Source organism: Peromyscus californicus, unplaced genomic scaffold (assembly GCF_007827085.1).
Source record: "Peromyscus californicus insignis strain IS unplaced genomic scaffold, ASM782708v3 Scaffold_19__1_contigs__length_69161282, whole genome shotgun sequence".
NCBI lineage: Eukaryota > Metazoa > Chordata > Mammalia > Rodentia > Cricetidae > Peromyscus > Peromyscus californicus.
Window position 1 is genome coordinate 58,398,620 of NW_026294491.1, and position 18,090 is coordinate 58,416,709.

The following is an 18,090-nucleotide window of genomic DNA, read 5'->3' on the forward strand; positions in this document are numbered from 1 at the left end:
AAGGAGCTCCCAGAGACCAAATGTCAAGTGCAAATTACTTGATTTGTCAGGAACCTCCGTTTTCCAGGTTTCCTGGACCAAGTTGTGCATAGGCCTTTGATCCTTGGGGGACTCTCTGATCCTTGACGCTCAGACAAGATTCACATAGGGCAGTAACAGAAACAAAAGGTAAGAGAAACAAAAGGTGTGGTTAAACAAAGGAAGGATTAGGGCTAGGTGCTACTCTCTGGAACCAGGCCAGGAGCTCAGCAGGAATGCACTACAAGGGCCCTAAATGCTCCCATGTCAAAAGGTCGATTGTCAGCAAATAAGACTTTAGAAAATGGCTGGATTATGATGGCTCCGACCTGATCAGTAGATTTCATCCATTGATGGATTCATAGTGTGTGTGTGTGTGTGTGTGTGTGTGTGTGTGTGTGTGTGTGTGTGTGTGTGAATGTTTCTGTGTCTCCATCTTACTGACCTTTAAGCTTGCCGATTCAGCTAGCCTGGCCAGCCAGCCCCAGGATCTTCTTGTTTCTGCCATGCCAAGCATGCACGGTCATGACAGCTTTTTAAACACCAGTGCCAAGGCTCAAACTGAGTTTCTCACCCTTGTCCAGCACCTACTTTGCTGAATCATCTCTCTAGTCCTTGGATTCAGACTTTGGTAGCATTATTGGGAGATGGTGGGAAGGAGGACGGGTAGCCATGTGGGAAGAAGTCCATCACGAGGAATGTACCTTTCTTGAAGCCAACATCTTCTCTTGTTCTCTCTGCTTCTAGGCAGGTTGGAGGTAAGCAACTCTGCTCCACCATACTCTCTGCCAAAGCCTCTTGCCATGATGTTGGGCCTCACCAAAGGCTCACGTAACAATGATGCAGCTGACCGTGGCTGAAACCTCTGAATGAGAGAGAGCCAAAGCAAACATTTCCCCCTTTGAGTTGTTGTTTGCCTCAAGTATTTTGTCACAGCAATGAAAAACTGACAAACACAAGCCTACTTCTGCTGTGTCCTTGAGAGTGATTGATAGGAATTCCAACCCCGCCCCCATGGTCGTGCATGCCTGGCAGGATACTTAGTCATCTCCGCCTAGTCATTTCTGGGTCATACGTCCTCCATAACCCATGCCCCATGGCTCTGTCATCACGTAATCACAGGGACGTGACCATGTGATCTATGCGCACGCATGGAATAGCCATATGGTCCTATGTGCGCAGGTGCAACCTGGCTTTTATAAGTCGGGGCCCATGTTCCCCCGCCCTCTTTCTCACACTTGTCCTTCCACAGGCATGATCACATCTGTCCCTTTCTCCTTGTCTTGATAAAACTCTTGTTAGTGGATTCTGTTGTGTTTCATGACTTTTCCTTGGGGGTAAGAGTGCCGCTAAAAACCATCAGTGATTCCAAGAGCATGTAGGTCAGTCAGCAAAATGAAAGCCTAAGACAGTCACTGAGAACAGAATCACCGAATAGACTAAAGGCCTGGAGGGAAGCTCAAGCTCATGCAGCTGTCAACCCCTTCCTGAGCACATGCATTGTTTTGTGACCGCCCCAGCTCAAGGGCATCAGTCTCCAGATTCACCAGCATTTGCAGGCAGATGCGCACTGATGATTCCGCATGGGGTTTCCAAGTCTTCATCCTCCAATCAGGACTGCACCGTGGCCCGCCTTGTGCTGAAGCTTCCGGAATCTTGGACTGAACGTACTGATTTCCCCAACATTCCAGCTGACAGGTAGCCATTGCAGAACTCCTGTGTCCCTAACCGCAGAAGCCAGTTGATTAAACCCCTCCTTATGCGTTTATTGATCCTGATCCTCTGCAGAACCTTGACTAATAGTGGAGGTGAGACTTGGCAAATCTAGAGAACTCAAGGCGCTGAGGAGCTGGAGAGGAGGTGCACACAGAGGGGCATAGCTTGGCTTGTGTGAAAAATAAAGAAGGGGAGGATGTTGGTTCTGGAGTATGGAGTGGGTAGAGGTGAGTTTAGTGCAGGTAAGTGCTAGACTGTTCAGTGTGTCTGGGACCTAACCAGGAATTTGGATTTTTCCCCCTATTACAAAGAGCAGCCACTGAAAGGTTTCTTTTCTTTTCTTTTCTTTTCTCTTCTTTTCTTTTCTTTCTTTCTTCCTTCCTTCCTTTCTTTTCCTCCTCCTCCTCCTCTTCTTCTTGTTTTTTTTTTTTTTTCAAGACAGGGTTTCTCTGTGTAGCCTTGGCTGTCCTGGAACTTGCTATGTAGACCAGGCTAGCCTCAGAACTCACAGAGCTTCACCTACCTCTGTCTCCCAAGTGCTGGGATTAAAGGTGTATGCCACCACTGCCTGGCTACTGAAAGGTTTTAAGCAATGGACGAGATGAGATGGTGCAACTTTGTGTGTCCTTCAAAGGTTGCTTTGGCTGCTAATTGGAGAACGGATGGGAGGGAGATGAGACCGCAAGCATGGACACTGAGGAGATGCATTGCGGAAGTCTAGACTGGAAAGGATGGAGGTTTGGTGAGTGATGGTTACAGGGGTCATGGAGAGAAGTGCTGAAGCTAGAGTTATTTAGGAGGGAACAGTGACATCAGTTGTCAGTGGTGTAGACATGTGTAGTGAGGGGATGGGAGAATCAAGGCTGGCTTCCCTGGCTTAGGTGATTGTAGGAAGATAAGGCCTACCAGGCCGAGAGATGAGGCAACCTGGAATCTGCCTGAAGGCCTAGCAACAGGTGCTGTCAGAGGTCCTAATGGTGCCTAGCCAATGAGAGGTGACCATGCAATGTCACCAGATCTGGACTCAGTCTGGGTGCTGGGAGGAGGGTACATCAGGCTCTCCCCATTGATGAATAAATGACTCTGCTGTTTGCCTTTTACCCGACTCCCAGTGTCTGTGCCATTGATGCTGTACCTTCTCACCCACTCCCCGAGGGAGCCCTTAGGACCCAGCAGCAGGTTATGACATTGGTGGTGTGGGAATGGATACAGGGGGGCCAGCTTTAGATGATGGAAGAACACAGATTAAGAGTTAGGTTTTGATACATGTTTGAGAAACCTGTAACAGCATTAAATGTCAAGGAGCAGTTCAAAGTCCTGTGACTTTGGGGTTCAAGTTACATATTCAAAATCACAAGCACATGGGTCATATTTAAAGGCATAAAGAATATGTAAGCTAAACTAAGACTGATCATTGTATAGGAGAGGCTCCAGCCCCAGCCTGAGGCCCTCTCTCCTCTGGAGTCTGATAGCAGGGAGAGAATTATCAAAGTAGATAGACCACTGCCAGGGAGGAGACAACTTCACCAAGTCCGGGAGAGAAGAGCGTAGTTGGAGGGAACAGGATCAGGCTGTGTGAAAGACAGTGGTGGTTAATGAGTGTCTGTTACGAGCTAGAAACAGTGTATATGAGAGGCCGATCTCCAACCTCCAATGCTCATGATGGTCTCCAACCTCCAACCTCCGATGCTCATGATGCTCATGCTCTGCTGCTCTTCCCAGCTTCGTATGGCTCCAGTTCCTCTTGACTTCTCTGAACAAATACTTACTGAGAGCACTCTGCTCTGGGTGACACAAGGGTTCAAGGTCAGAGGTCCTCCTGATAAGGGACGGAGTGACTATGATAAGAGATAGGCAGTGGAAGGAACTTGATAGGAGCTCCCGTCAGCCAACTGCAGGCTTCTGCGGCCCTGTCGCCTTCTACCTGCTTCTCTCCTCTAATAACAAAGCTTCTAATGTTGAACCTCTTCCCAGTCACGAGCTGGTCAGGCAGCAAGGTCAACCAAAGGGAGAGGCCTCAGGATTTCTTCCAACAGTGAACTTCTTCCACTACATTAACAAAAAAGAATTGATCCTCAAAAGCTTAAACATAATGTAATATATTGACATGATGAAATTGACATAAGTAATACATAAGGCCACATACAAGTCAAATCAAAATAATCGTGATAATATAAAATATTTATTACAAATAGCCGAACATGCTAACAGGGTACATGGGCTGTATGATGAGTGTTTTCCAGGGTGATCCTGTGATTAGCTATATGAATGCCAAAAATCTATACCCTGGAGCTGGGGCTACTTACTCAGCTAGTAAGAACGCATTGCCTAGCATGCATGTAGCTCAGGGTTTGCTTTACAGCATGACATAAAACCTGGAATGGCAGTTCGTCCCTGTCAGCACAGCACTGGGGAGGTAGAGGCAGGAGGATCAGGAGTGCAGGGTCATCCTTGGCTAATTTATCAGTTCGAGGTCAGCCTGGGGCTACATACATAAGAACTTGTCTGAAAAAAAAAAAAAAACGAAAAACAAAGAAGAAGGGAAGGAAGAAAGAAGAGAGTAAGTGTACAGCCTGTCTCTAGATTAGTCTATGATAGGCCCACTGGGCTCATATCTATGGGCCAATCATGGATCAGTGATCACTTAGCCTCAAGCATTTCTGGCTGAAGCAAAACTTTTTTCATGACTTTTCCCCCCATAGAATCAAAGCCTAAATCAAGAAAGGAATTTAGGGGCTGGAGAGATGATTTTCATGGTTAAGTGTACTCACTGTTCTTGAAGACCCAAGTTCAGTTCCCTGCACCACATCAGGCAGCACACAACCTCCTCTGGTTCCAGCTGCAGGGCATCCAGTGCCACAAACACCTGCATTGACATGTACATACCCACCCACCTATACATATATATACCTACACACACACACAGACACATACCTACCCCCCCACATACACCTACCCACCCCCACACATGCACCTACCCACACACACATGCACATACCCACCCACACACATATATACCCATCCACACATACATGCATATACTCACACAGACACACATGCACTTACCCACCCCCACACATGCACATACTTATCTCCACACACACACACATGCACATACCCACCCACACATGCATGCACATACCTACCTCCCACATATGCCATACCTTCCTATACACAGATACATACAAAATTTAAATTAAAAATAAAACTTTTTAAAAAAGAAGATAGTCTATAACTAATGAGTCAAAAGCTCATTTTATACATGAAGATACTGAGAACCATTAATAGTAAATTTTTTACTTTAAAGGCTGGGTTACCACCTCTCCCACCTCAGTGATGCCTCTGCAGACAGACAGATACCATAGGAAATATGAGTGCTGGGCAGCTTTATCATCCTTTGTGTGTCTGCTGTCTTCCATTGGCCCATGCTTGGAACTACATGGCCTGATTCTCTGTGTCTCACTCCAGTCCAAGAAAATGATCATAATCACAAGGTCACACAGGATTTGATCTAATTGCATTATCAGATATCAAAAGCCTGCTTGAACACACAATTGTACTGCCTGAACACACAATTGTACTGCTTGAACACACAACTGTACGAGGCAGGTACCATGATAATGCATCCCTACTTTATGGATGGGAACACCGAGGCACAGAATAAGAAGTCAGTTACTGGTATTTAGATAGCTCTGGTCATTTGGTTATGGCATCCTTTGCAATCTTGCGTTGCCTCCTGAGGGGCTAAGTCAAAGTCACATGGAAAGATTACCAAACTTGAGATTTTTTGCCTAGGAAATGATGGAGTCCTGACTTCAAACCAATCTGTTTTTGTTGTTGTTGCTGTTTTTTGTTTTTTCGAGACAGGGTTTCTCTGTGTAGCTTTGCACCTATTCCTGGAACTCACTCTGTAGCCCAGGCTGCCCTCAAACTCACAGAGCTCCACCTGCTTCTACCTCCTGAGTGCTGGGATTAAAGGCATGCACCACCACTGCCCAGCTCCAATCTGCTTCTTTTCAAAGAGATTTGCATAGTGGGATGTACCAATCAGTGAGACAGGTTGTTCCGAGAACTGTGTGCATGGGGATTCCACCATTCAATGGATGCCTTTATGTATTAGACATCTTTTTTTTTAAATTTTCTAGATTTTCTTTCATTACCCTTGACCCCAAACCTGACATATGGGGAGTTTGCACACAAGGAATCTGAGGCCCAAAGGGCTTAGGCACGTCCAGGTCACAGTTTCTATGTCCTCTTCAGAGCAGTGAGACACTTGATCAAACACAGAGCTTGTCAGCACCACTGTCAGGGCCCTGATATCAGGGAGCCTCCAGGGTTCCCCACATCTTGAGCTAGCAAGACGAGACTCAGCTTCCTTTTGCAGGTCCCTAGTAGGTAGGTTTTCTGTACCCCGATAGTAGGTTTTCTCCACCAATGCAATAAGCCAGATCAAGCCGAATAAAAAACTGGATAGTAGGTAAAATAAATGAAAAAACTTAATAAAAAATAAATGTACATCTTAAAGCTAAAAAAAGTAACAATTTCTGAATTAAAGCTCTTTTAATGTCAAAATAAAACTTTTAACTATAAACACAGTCCACAAAGAGACTGGGATCTTTCTTGATCCTTTTATAGTACACCATTATAACAATTCTCTGTATGACTTAATCAGACTAGCTATAGCTTAACAATGCTGGTGAAAGTAAAGAGGATAGAGATACATTCCTAACCTAACTAGCTACAGCTTAACAATGTTAGTGAAAGTAAAGAGGATAGAGATACATTCCTAAACCGGTCTTTGTTAGCCTGACTGTATCTTAGGTAAGGAGAGACCGTTTTCCAGACTGCTTAGGTCACCCTCTCTCTGCATCATAAGATAGGGATACCTCAGTCTCTGGTGTTGAGCTGTGGGCCAAAGTTTGTATTATAAGAATGAAAGACATGCCAGGCAGTGGTGGCGCACGCCTTTAATCCCAGCACTCGGGAGGCAGAGCCAGGCGGATCTCTATGAGTTCAAGGCTAGCCTGGGCTATAGAGTGAGTTCCAGGAAAGGTGCAAAGCTACACAGAGAAACCCTGTCTCGAAAAACCAAAAAAAAAAAGAAAGAATGAGGACATGCCAGGCAGTGGTGACACACACCCTTTAATCCCAGCACTCAGGAGGCAGAGACAGGCAGATCTCTGAGTTTGAGGCCAGCCTGGTCTACAGAGTGAGATCCGGGACAGGATCCCTGTCTCGAAAAATCAATTAAAAAAAAAAAAAAAAAAAGAATGAAGACAAAAAGCACAACCATAATCTGCGGAAGGCAAAACCAAGTTTCAACAGTGTAAACAATTCAGTGTCTCTAAAATCAATACCAAGGGGATTACTCTTATGTTACAAAATCAGGCTGCCAGCAAGATACATCCCTGTACGTGAATGTGCCATGGTCCAGTCACAGCCTGGGTTCAGGTCCTGAGATGGGGAAGGGGTGCTGGGATGAAGAAATGAAGTGTCCCACCACCAGATGAGTTTCACACAAGCGGCCGGCCCCAAATAGCTCCAGGCATCTTTATTTATACATCAAAAAGAAGCATGTTCTTCCATACTAACAAATAAGTTTTCCCACCCTCCAACATTAACGTCCAGCAAAAACAAATAGATCAAATATGTTTTTTCCCAGCTTTATATCAAAACATCTTTAAACCCCAAACAATACTTATCCTTTAGCTAGCTTGGCTAAATATTAAGCCAGGTACATTCTGTCTCTACAAAACTAGAAGGTGATTGACATGGACACACATTGTCAAGGACAACAATCCCGTTCAAAACATATTTACAGAAATAGGGGTGATCTGCCTCTGATACAGTGAGCACCAAATTAGAACAGCTCCCAGGAGTATGATGTGACCACTGGCATCCCCAGACCGATTCAAAGAATTTCAGATGAAGATATCAGAGAAATATTGGGGTTACCAGGGATGATCACATCTGTCCCATGCATGATTGACAAAATGACACTAAAACTGCCAAGAGAGGGGTTGGGGATTTAGCTCAGTGCAAGGCCCTGGGTTTGGTCCTCAGCTCCGGGAAAAAAAAAAAAAAAAAAAAAAAAGAAAAGGAAAGGAAAAGGAAAGGAAAACTGCCAAGAGAATCATCAGTATTACAAGAGAGAAGAGAGTGTTTTGGCTGTGCGGTCCCAGCACTGTCCAGAAGTCCACTGGTCCTTGCCAAGGGAGGCTGTCTCGGTGGGCTGCCTCATCTGGAGAACCACTGGACAAACACTCACATACTGGTCCAAAACTAGGTCGCACAGCTCTCAACCACGAATGCATGGAGGTGCAGTTTTAATACCTCAGTAAACCGCCATGGTTTTAAATCCTATCTTTTATCAACCTTGTTTTCAGGACAGGACAGGAATTATAAAAAATCCATACTAATCCAAAGTATCTTGGAGACCTGTCATCTCCTTGTAGTCACCTTAAATCAAGATGGCGGTGCAGTCACATGACCTCCCTCTTCTCCAACCCTAGTCAGAGTGCTGGCTGTGAAAGGTTTACAACAAGCCCCCACGGTCAGGCGTGTCTGCCTATGCCTGGCGGATACTTCCGCCTAGCTAGGTCCAGGTCCAGATAGCCATTTCCGGGTCAGGGCATCTCGCGGGACCAAGATCCATGACGTCCCACTAGCCACGTAAGCGCGCAACGTGGCCATGTGATCTACGCGCTTGCGTGTAGTAGTGACGCTGATCTGTCCATGCCCAGCCTTTAAAATCCAGTGCCATGTTCCCGGTTCCTTCTTCCTCTCCACACACGTGTTTCCCACAGGCCTGCTCACTCTCTGTCCCTTTAATAAAACTCTTGTTAGCGGATTCTGTCGTGTTTCGTGGCATTTCCTTGCAGGGTAAGCACACAACGCAGCCGAAAAACTAACATTTTTGGTGCCAAAACCGAGCGGGCGCTTCCGGGCGCCCGGCACCTGGCACCTGGAAACCCGTAAGCCGGGGACTGCAACACTCTCCTCCGTACGCGACAGACCGCTCTCCATTTCGCCTGACCGCAAAAATTCCATGCAACACCGCTTTCTCCGATTGGTGAGTCCCCCCATTTTCGGCCAGCGTAAACGGTTTCCTGAATCTGTGAGAACGACCGTTGATCGTCCGGCGCCTCACCAGTATTCTTGAGACCGGGGGAACCCCCGACCATGGTCTTCATTGGCTACGGTCGGCCCCTATCGCAGGCCTCAGATTTCTAGCCCTCTCCCACGTCTGCAGCCTGAGATATTTCTCGCGTTGGGACCACCGCCATTGGGTGCGTCCTGGGGGCCACGTGGGGCCGACGCGTTCATCTGACTTGACGAAGCGGCAGACGCTGTCCGGGTTCCCGGGGAATCCTTTCCTCACGTGGCAGGGGCCCCTGTTTCTGTGGCTGACGAGCTAAGGAACAGCTTGTGCCCAGTATCCGTCCTTGGCCTTGGGGACGCCTGGGGCCTTGGCTCCGGATCACGTTTTTTTTTTTCTTTTTTATTTTTTTCTGCCTCTCCGCTGCAGACATGGGAAACAAGGCTTCCAACCCTGTTAGTCCTTCCTCTCCGTTAGGCTGTCTTGTTGAAGCTTTAAAACCTCTCAGTTTAATGCCTTACATAAAGATTCCTAAGTTAACTCGTTTATGTTCTAAAAAATGGCCAAAGTATTCTTTAGAAAACAACAAAAAATGGCCGCCGAGCGGCTCCTTAGATCCCGATATTTTACGGGAGTTATCTAATTACTGTCAGCGCTCAGGCAGATGGAAAGAGTTGCCCTATGTCATAGCGTTTTTCTTTCTCAGTGCTAAACCGTCTCTTCTGGATTCCTTCTCTCCTGCTCATATGCTCCTGGCTATGCCTGAACCGGAGGATTCTCTGACTCCGGAATCTCTGACTCTAGATCCTGCTAATGAACCTCCACCTATTCGACCTCCAGCTCCAACTCCTAGAACAACTGTTCCTTCCGCTCCCCTTCCGGATTCTTCTTCTTCTAAAGCTGCTCCTTCCTCTCGGCAGCAGCCGGTTCCAAAGGCCCTGCCCTAGCTCCAAACTTCACTCCTCCTACTACCCGCTCTCGGGCTGCTAAACTGCCGGATACCAGCCATCCAAAACCTTCCACTGTTCTCCCTTTGCGAGAGGTGGCTGGTGTGGATGGACTGATTAAAGTTCATGTTCCATTCTCTCTAGCAGAACTCTCTCAGATAGAAAGTAAGCTGGGTTCTTATACTTCTAATTCTGCTGCCTTTATTAAACAGTTTCAATATATAACTCAATCTTACAGTCTCACCTTTCATGATATATTCATGATACTTTCTAATAACTTACTTCCTAAGGAGCGCAGGCGGGTTTGGGAGCAGGCTAGGATTCATGCAGACGAAATTCATCAAACTAACCTCTCACACCCGCCAGGAGCTGAGGCGGTTCCTGACCGAGAGCCACACTGGGATTATAACACCCAGGGTGGCTGTCTAGCCAGAGATAGGTTTATTACCTGTCTCCTGACAGGTCTCCGTAAGGCTGCCCTAAAACCAGTAAACTATGAAAAACTAAAAATGGTTATTCAAGATAAAGACGAAAATCCGTCTCATTTTCTAGAGCGGCTCACCAAGGCTCTACTTCAGTTCACTAGCTTAGACCCGGAGAGCCCTGAGGGCAGGCAGCTGCTAATGACCCACTTTGTCTCACAGAGCTTCCCTGACATTAGGGATAAACTTAAACGTTTGGAGAACGGCCCTCTAACTCCACAGGCAGATATGCTGGCGATAGCATTTAAGGTGTACCATGGGAGAGATGAAAAAGCCCATAAAAGGAGCTGCCAGATGCTGGCAAGCACTGTCCGACCGGCTCCCCGAAAGCCGTCTGGTCCCTGCTTCAAGTGTGGGAGAGAAGGCCATTGGGCCCAGGCTTGCACCGCCGACCCACGAAGGGCACCAACAAAGCCTTGTCCAAACTGTTACCAAAAGGGTCACTGGTCAGCTGACTGTCCTAATGTCCCAAGCGACATAGGAACGCCAGATGAAGACCACCCTCCAGCTGACTTTGTAGGCTTGGCTTACAGTGAGGACTGCTGCTGCCTGGTTTCCGCCCCGGCCACTCCCATCTCACACAGGGAACCTAGGGTAATTATGAAGGTCAATGGGCGACCCATCTCGTTCCTTTTGGACACCAGAGCTACCTACTCTGTCCTGAGAGAGTTTTGGAGGCCCACCTCTCCTGCTCGTCTCCCTATTGTCGGGGTTGGGGGACAGCCTTATCTACCTCATCAGACACCACCACTCAATTGCATTTTCAGAGGCATCCCTCTCACACACACGTTCTTAGTGGTGCCAAGCTGCCCTGTACCTTTAATGGGGAGGGATCTTCTAGCTAAGGTAGGAGCGTCCATTTCTTTCGCTCCACACATTCGCTCCATCCCAGACGCGCCAGCAGCTCCTTTACTTTTACTTCTAGCCATTCACTCTTCTGACTCTAACAATTCCTTTCCCCTACCAGTCTCTCAGGTAGACACAGTCTCTCAGGTAGACACAGAGAGCCGGAGGCAAAAAGGACCATCAAAAATATCTAGGCGGTAAGGAATAACGTAATGCAATAATCTATCATTGTTCAATACTCAGCACCTGATCACCTGCGTTTCCTAAATGCTAACCTAATAAGGGAAACAGGTGCCTTAAATAAACTACCTCTAATAAGGCTTGTCTCAGATAGAAATTAAGCAGAGTACTAAGGCCAGATCTACCTCAGGTAAATATCACATGTCTCTATCTGGACAGGCCAGATCTACCTCAGACAAATGCCAACTCCAAAATAAAATAATGATTCTTTCTCTCTAAGCCTTTTCTATGTCAACAGTATCTTGTCAAACAGAAGGTTCCCAGCCACAGCACGGATGGACAGCCGCAGAACGAGGGGACGGCAGAACTTCATTCCAGGACCTGTCCACCACCATCCCAGGACTTCACAAGATACCCTCTCATCCCCCTGCTCCCCAAGAGCCAACCAACGCCCACTATTCAGCTGGAAGCAGTCTTTGAGAGAAACGTCGCCCCCATACCCAGCCAACCACAATTTTTTCTTTTTTTAAAAAGAAAGAGTCAGATGCCGGGCGGTGGTGGCGCACGCCTTTAATCCCAGCACTCGGGAGGCAGAGCCAGGCGGATCTCTGTGAGTTCAAGGCCAGCCTGGTCTCCAAAGCGAGTTCCAGGAAAGGCGCAAAGCTACACAGAGAAACCCTGTCTCGAAAAACCAAAAAAAAAAAAAAAAAGAAAGAGTCAGGAATGAAAGGTTTACAACAAGCCCCCACGGTCAGGCGTGTCTGCCTATGCCTGGCGGATACTTCCGCCTAGCTAGGTCCAGGTCCAGATAGCCATTTCCGGGTCAGGGCATCTCGCGGGACCAAGATCCATGACGTCCCACTAGCCACGTAAGCGCGCAACGTGGCCATGTGATCTACGCGCTTGCGTGTAGTAGTGACGCTGATCTGTCCACGCCCAGCCTTTAAAATCAGGTGCCATGTTCCCGGTTCCCTCTTCCTCTCTACACACATGTTTCCCACAGGCCTGCTCACTCTCTGTCCCTTTAATAAAACTCTTGTTAGAGGATTCTGTCGTGTTTCGTGGCATTTCCTTGCAGGGTAAGCACACAACGCAGCCGAAAAACTAACAGGCTGCCCACGTAGCTGTACTAATTAATGTAATGATACAGGATGTGGGAGGCTTTGGTGGGTAGAACCAAGTTGCCCCATGGCGAGTGAGAGATAAATGTCATGCAGGCAGGGCTCAGTGAATACTTTTATTTTTGGTAGGGGGAAGAAATGGGAGGAGAGGGAAAGAGAGAAGTGGGGGATGAGAGAGGGGCCAAGAGTGCATCCCTCATGGTAATGGAGAGAGTGGGAGGAAGGGGGGTTTTCTTTTTTAAAGGGGACTTTAAGACAGGACGCTGCGCGGGTCTCCAAGGAGTGGGTCCGAATACTAACAATTAAGATGGTGGCAAACCATGTGCTGTTTCCCAGAAGAGTTCCAGTTTGGAGTTACAAGTTTTAGGTTAAATTTTTCTTAGAGATTTTTAGCCATACCCAACTCCCTCAGCTGGTTCTTTTTTTTTTTTTTTTTTAATTAAGTAGAACAGCATAAAATAACTTTAATATTATTTATATGCAAATGACATATGAATCTCTGTCATCACATCAGATTCAGTGGCCAGAAATCCCAGAGGCAAATTCTAAGCCCAAGCAGCTAGTTGCCAGCCCAGGTAGCTGAGCTATCTATCACCTATAAGACACAGGGAACACATAAACGCAGACATCCGAGACCAGTCAGAAACAAGCATGCAGTGGCCACATACATTCACACACCCAACTGAGCCTGATGCAATTCCGTGTGGCTCCCATGTCCACAAGAAAACATACAGGCACAGATCCTTCCATACATACAAAACAGAGCTTTTCTAACAGTGAGACAAACAAAACTTTCCACCGGAAACAGACTTGGTTACAAATTATATAGATTGTAAACCATGCCAGACAAGCAACCTGCAAATCCTGAAATAAAAGTTTACAGTGGAGAACACACCAGAAACAACAGAGGTTTATTGGGGGATGGGGAGAGTGGAAGAGCAAAAGGCCATATGGAACTGGAGAAGTGAGAGAGGCAGGCAGACGGACAGCAGAGAACCAGGGAGAGAGGGAGAGTGCAGGGCTCAAAAACCCTGGACAAGGGAGCTCAAACCATTTGTTGCATGGTATGACACAGCCCCGATTTGGATAAACTTCATAGTGAACATCCCAGAGGTGACTGAGGATCTGATTTAGACTCAGGGTTACCCATTTCCAAGCCTGTGTCTGAGACCGGAAAACTAGGGCGGGGCATCCCCACCCCCATCCTGCAGTAGCCTGGGGTTGAGCGGTGGGCGTGGGTAGCCTTTGGGTAGGACATCTTCCCCCACAAAGGTCCCAGGGAACAAAGACGGTCTTTGCTCTGGAAACAGGTTGGGCTTGCCCTGTTGTGGCCGTGGCCTGGCAGGAGATCCCGAAGGTCTTTGACCCAGAAGGGATCTTGACCTTGTAGAGGTATCTGGACCTCTGTAGGCGGTGGCTTGGAAATGGGTGACTTACCCCAAGTCAAAAGTCAATCCCATTTGGAAGAAGGAAGATAAAGGGAGAGGAAATGTCCCCCCACTCCCACCCCCCGTGGCCAGGAGACCTGGTCCATCCAGAGGGGAAAGCTCAACTCCTCCTGGGTTTCTGGTACCAAGGCAATGGGTTTTCTCTACCCCAATAATAGGTTTTTCTACCAAGGCAGGAAGACAGATCTAGCCGAATTAAAAAGTAAAAGACCAGGTTTATTTTGGGCAAACCAACTCCCGAGTGAGTCCTCCAGCCCCAAGAGACTGAGGCAGAGAAGAGGCAGGAGAAAATCACATGGCCGAACTAGAGGAGGGTGCTTATATACCCTGTAGTCAAGGGGATGATGACGAGTCTGCCACACACTGGGTTTGTGCCCAGTTACAATGCTTTAGTTGGATATTGGGCTGCTGGCAACTTCCGGGGAGGAGCCCGCCATGGTTGCCAAGAATGCTGATCCGGGCTTTTCAGCAGCGGCTCTTCTCCTTTGGAGATTCTCTGAGAGGGCGGAGTTTGGAGAGAAAGAAATAGGACTTTGGCAGGAATGAGCTGGAGGTTCCAGCCGAACAGTCCTTAGTGCTTTTGTTCTGGTCTAAATCTACCCTTCAGGAACCTTTGCAAAGCCTTCTGGTAAGGTAGCAGGACCTCGGTTCACTCCGACTTGAGAAGGGGCCGTGCTGGAGCTAGGATTCCAGCCCTGTGCCAGTCAGCTCAAGTTGGATCTGCATGTTCATCTATCTGAAGGCTTATGACGTCTTGTTCATGCAAATGAGGAGATCTCTAGGGTCACATTTCTGAAATTAAGAAGGTCACACTTTCTGGTAGAACCATCTGGAGAGACACTGCCATGGTTATCCCTTACCCAAACTAGATGCTGTATAACCTGAGTTGGATATGCACAGCCTGCTTACAGAGGACTGTGGGTAACCGTCCTGGATATCTCACACTCCTTCTGTTACACTTAGTGGCCCATGTTGAGACAATTCTCTTTTTCTAGCATCTCTTCTGAATCAATGGAAGGCCCTTGTTCAATTGCCTTGAGAGAGTCTCCCTCTCTCCCTCTCTCTCTCAGTGTATCTCTGACTCTGTCTCTGTCTCTGCATGTATGCGTGCGTGTGTGTGTGCGCGCGCGCGCGCGCGCGTGTGTGTGTGTGTGTGTGTGTGTGTGTGTGTGTGTGTGTGTGTGTGTGTGGTTTCACATGGCACCTGTATATGAAGGCTGCCAGAGGACACCTTCAGCTGTGGTTCTTTAGATACAGTCTGAAGAGACACTAGTCCATCTGGCTCTGACAGGCGTTGCCCTTCTCATTCCCTATTTTACTAAAACTACATAGTTACATTCCTAAAGCTAATATCAAGGTCTGTGTTTTGCCCACATCGCAAGACCCCCAAGCAAGACCACCACAGAGTCAATATCTGATGCAAGCGCACAGAGGTGTTTTTAATAACAAAGCAAGCCCAAGCAGGGGCTTGGTCCATATTCCAAACACTCAATGTAGCAGGTGGAGGAGGACAGCCCTGAGCACTCACTTTAAGGGGTTTATATAGGAAAGGTTTACATGTAGAGGGTTACATATCTTGGGATTGGATGAGGGGGCTATGGGTGAGGTAGTTCTTTGAAGTTACTGGCTTACTGGCTGAACTCTAAGCATGAGGTTACTGATGGCTAACAGGATTCAGGGTATCTACAGAGACAAAATTTTTACTCCCTATGTCCTGCTTTTGCTGAACCCAGGATATACTCATTCAGATTTATTGTTGCAGTCCTATTTTCCCATGGGTTCAATTCCTGGTCAGTTGAGTCCATTACTCCCCATATCTTGTTTTACCAAGTCCAGGACACATAGATTTATTGTTCCAGCCTTATCTTCCCATGAGTTCAACTTCTGGTCAGTTCTAAAACTGCCGGTCAGCAAATACCTTTGTGGGGGTGGGGTGTGTGTGGGGGGAGTGTCTCTCAAGATGGCTACTGCTTTTTCCCTTTCAGTCTGTTCCCTTATTTGGCCACTTCCTCCTCCTGAGGCTGACTACCAAAGTCCAACAATCAAAAACCCCCTTTGGTTCACCTAATTAATATGCCCAATTAAAATTAAACGCCTCTCAAAAAAAAATTAAACACCTCATCCTAACACGAGGTTTCCCCATTTTATCTTTATAAACTGCCATTTGCCTATGTGCCATGTCTGTCTCCTCTCTATTCAGAGGCAGTCCGATGTCCTTTTGGGACAAATATCTCTGGTCCCTTTCCCCCATTCTCTTGTCCCCTTCCTCTTCTCCCTCATTCCCGATCTCCTTCACCACCTCATCCTAGCCCATTCTAACACATACCTCCCCTTCTCCTCCTCTTAAAAATGACACCTGCAAGGTCATTTGCTGGTGTTTTCTGCTTGAGTCAGAAAGCAGTCACTTTTAACTTCTCTTCTCCACTTAATAAAGGATCTCTCTGTGACAACAGGTTGTTTGGATGTGGTTTGTGCCTGATCCGGGGTCCGGGAGGAAGCCTGCTGTTCTGGAGCCCCCTACACCCTACACCATGCACCTTGTGTTTTAGACAGGGTCTCTCATTGGCCCCCAGCTTCTGAGCAGGCTGTGTGGACTCACCAGTCAGCCCTGGGGATCCACCTGTCTCTGCCTCCCCCACAGCAGGGATTAACTCCCATCACTGAGCTCTGTGTGTTTATTTGTTTGCTTGTTGTTTTTACGTGAGTGAGTCCTAGGGGACAGAACTCAGATTCTAATGTTTGTGAAACAATCTCTTTACTAACTGAGCTATCACCCTAGGCCTAGGGAGTCCCTTGGAGAGAAATTCACTACAAATATTTTTGAGCCTCTCACAATACATGTGAAAAGTGTCAGATCTCTCTTTGGGGGGGGGGTGTTACTATATTTGAGGAACTGAAATATTGCACAAATCAAGTGTAATTCTGACTGTGGTAAATGGCCTGAGAATAGCACAAAGTACTTTAGGACTCAGCATTTTGGAGTAAGTTGGAAATCTTATTTGTCTCCTTAAATCCATGCCCCCATCCCCACCCCGCCCATCATTCTGTCCCCATAGAGACTGACCTATTTGGATACCATCCATAGACTCTCATGCCAACTCCTTCCATCTGAGCTGGAGGGGGATATGGAGAACGGGGTCAGGGAACTGACTCCCTTGGGAGGCCTGCCAGTCCTGTGGGTGGTTTTCTCCATAGAGCATCTCTGGCCAAGGCCCAGCCATAGCTTTCTCTACTTGCTCCTCCTAGGGCACAGCTGGCCAGGGCTCTCAGTGCTGCCTGGTCAAAAGCAAGGTTGGTTGTGTTCCCTGAATTCTCTCTCCACTTCTATCAGCAGGCCCTTTATTAAGCACTCATCAAATAATCCACTTGGACCTGAACAACAACAAAAAAGATCAATCCTCCCAGCGAAGGAGATGCTGGGGCATGCAATCCAGAGTGGCTGAATGTAAACTGAGCTGAGTGTGGAAGCCTTCCAGGAGGTGAATGAGGCCAGATGCGGCAAAGGACGTGAATGCCACATCAGCATGACTTGACTGTATTTCCTGCTGTGTGTGGTGGGAAACACTGACAGGTTCAGAATGAGGAAGACGGATCAGCACAGATCTCTCATTTTTGGAGAAGTACCTTTCCCACAGTAACATACAATCTATTTCGTGCTGAATCAGGGCACCCACGGATGAAGGAGAAACAGAAGAAAATAACGCACACACTCTACCTCATAAAATTCTTTCCTAGATATTCACAATAAAGAGAGAATTATCAACACGTGCAAAGATTTATCTGCAAGGATGTCCACTGACTATTTCAAAACTTAAACAACCCAAGTTTTCACTAACAAGAAAGCTATTTCAAAGCTTAAACAACCCAAGTTTTCACTAACAAGAAAGGAATCTATAACCTTTAAAATGGATTTTGTAGCTGTGTTTACATTAGCTTGGAAGGACATTAGTGTTGTATTGCTAAATGAAGACAGTACATTATAAAAACTATAAACAACTTTAATGCTTATAATATTCATTTACATGCATAGAGTAAGGAGAAAAAAACTCACTCTACATTGACTTAGTAATAAATACCATTTTCCCATAGGCATGTATAATTCATACCAACAAGCATTTTGTGAATATCAAGGGTATAGCTTTTGACTCTTAATAAACATGGTGGAGTAAATGAATGATATTCTGCATGTAGAGTCAAATAACTCACAATTAGACAGCCAAATGACTCAAGTAG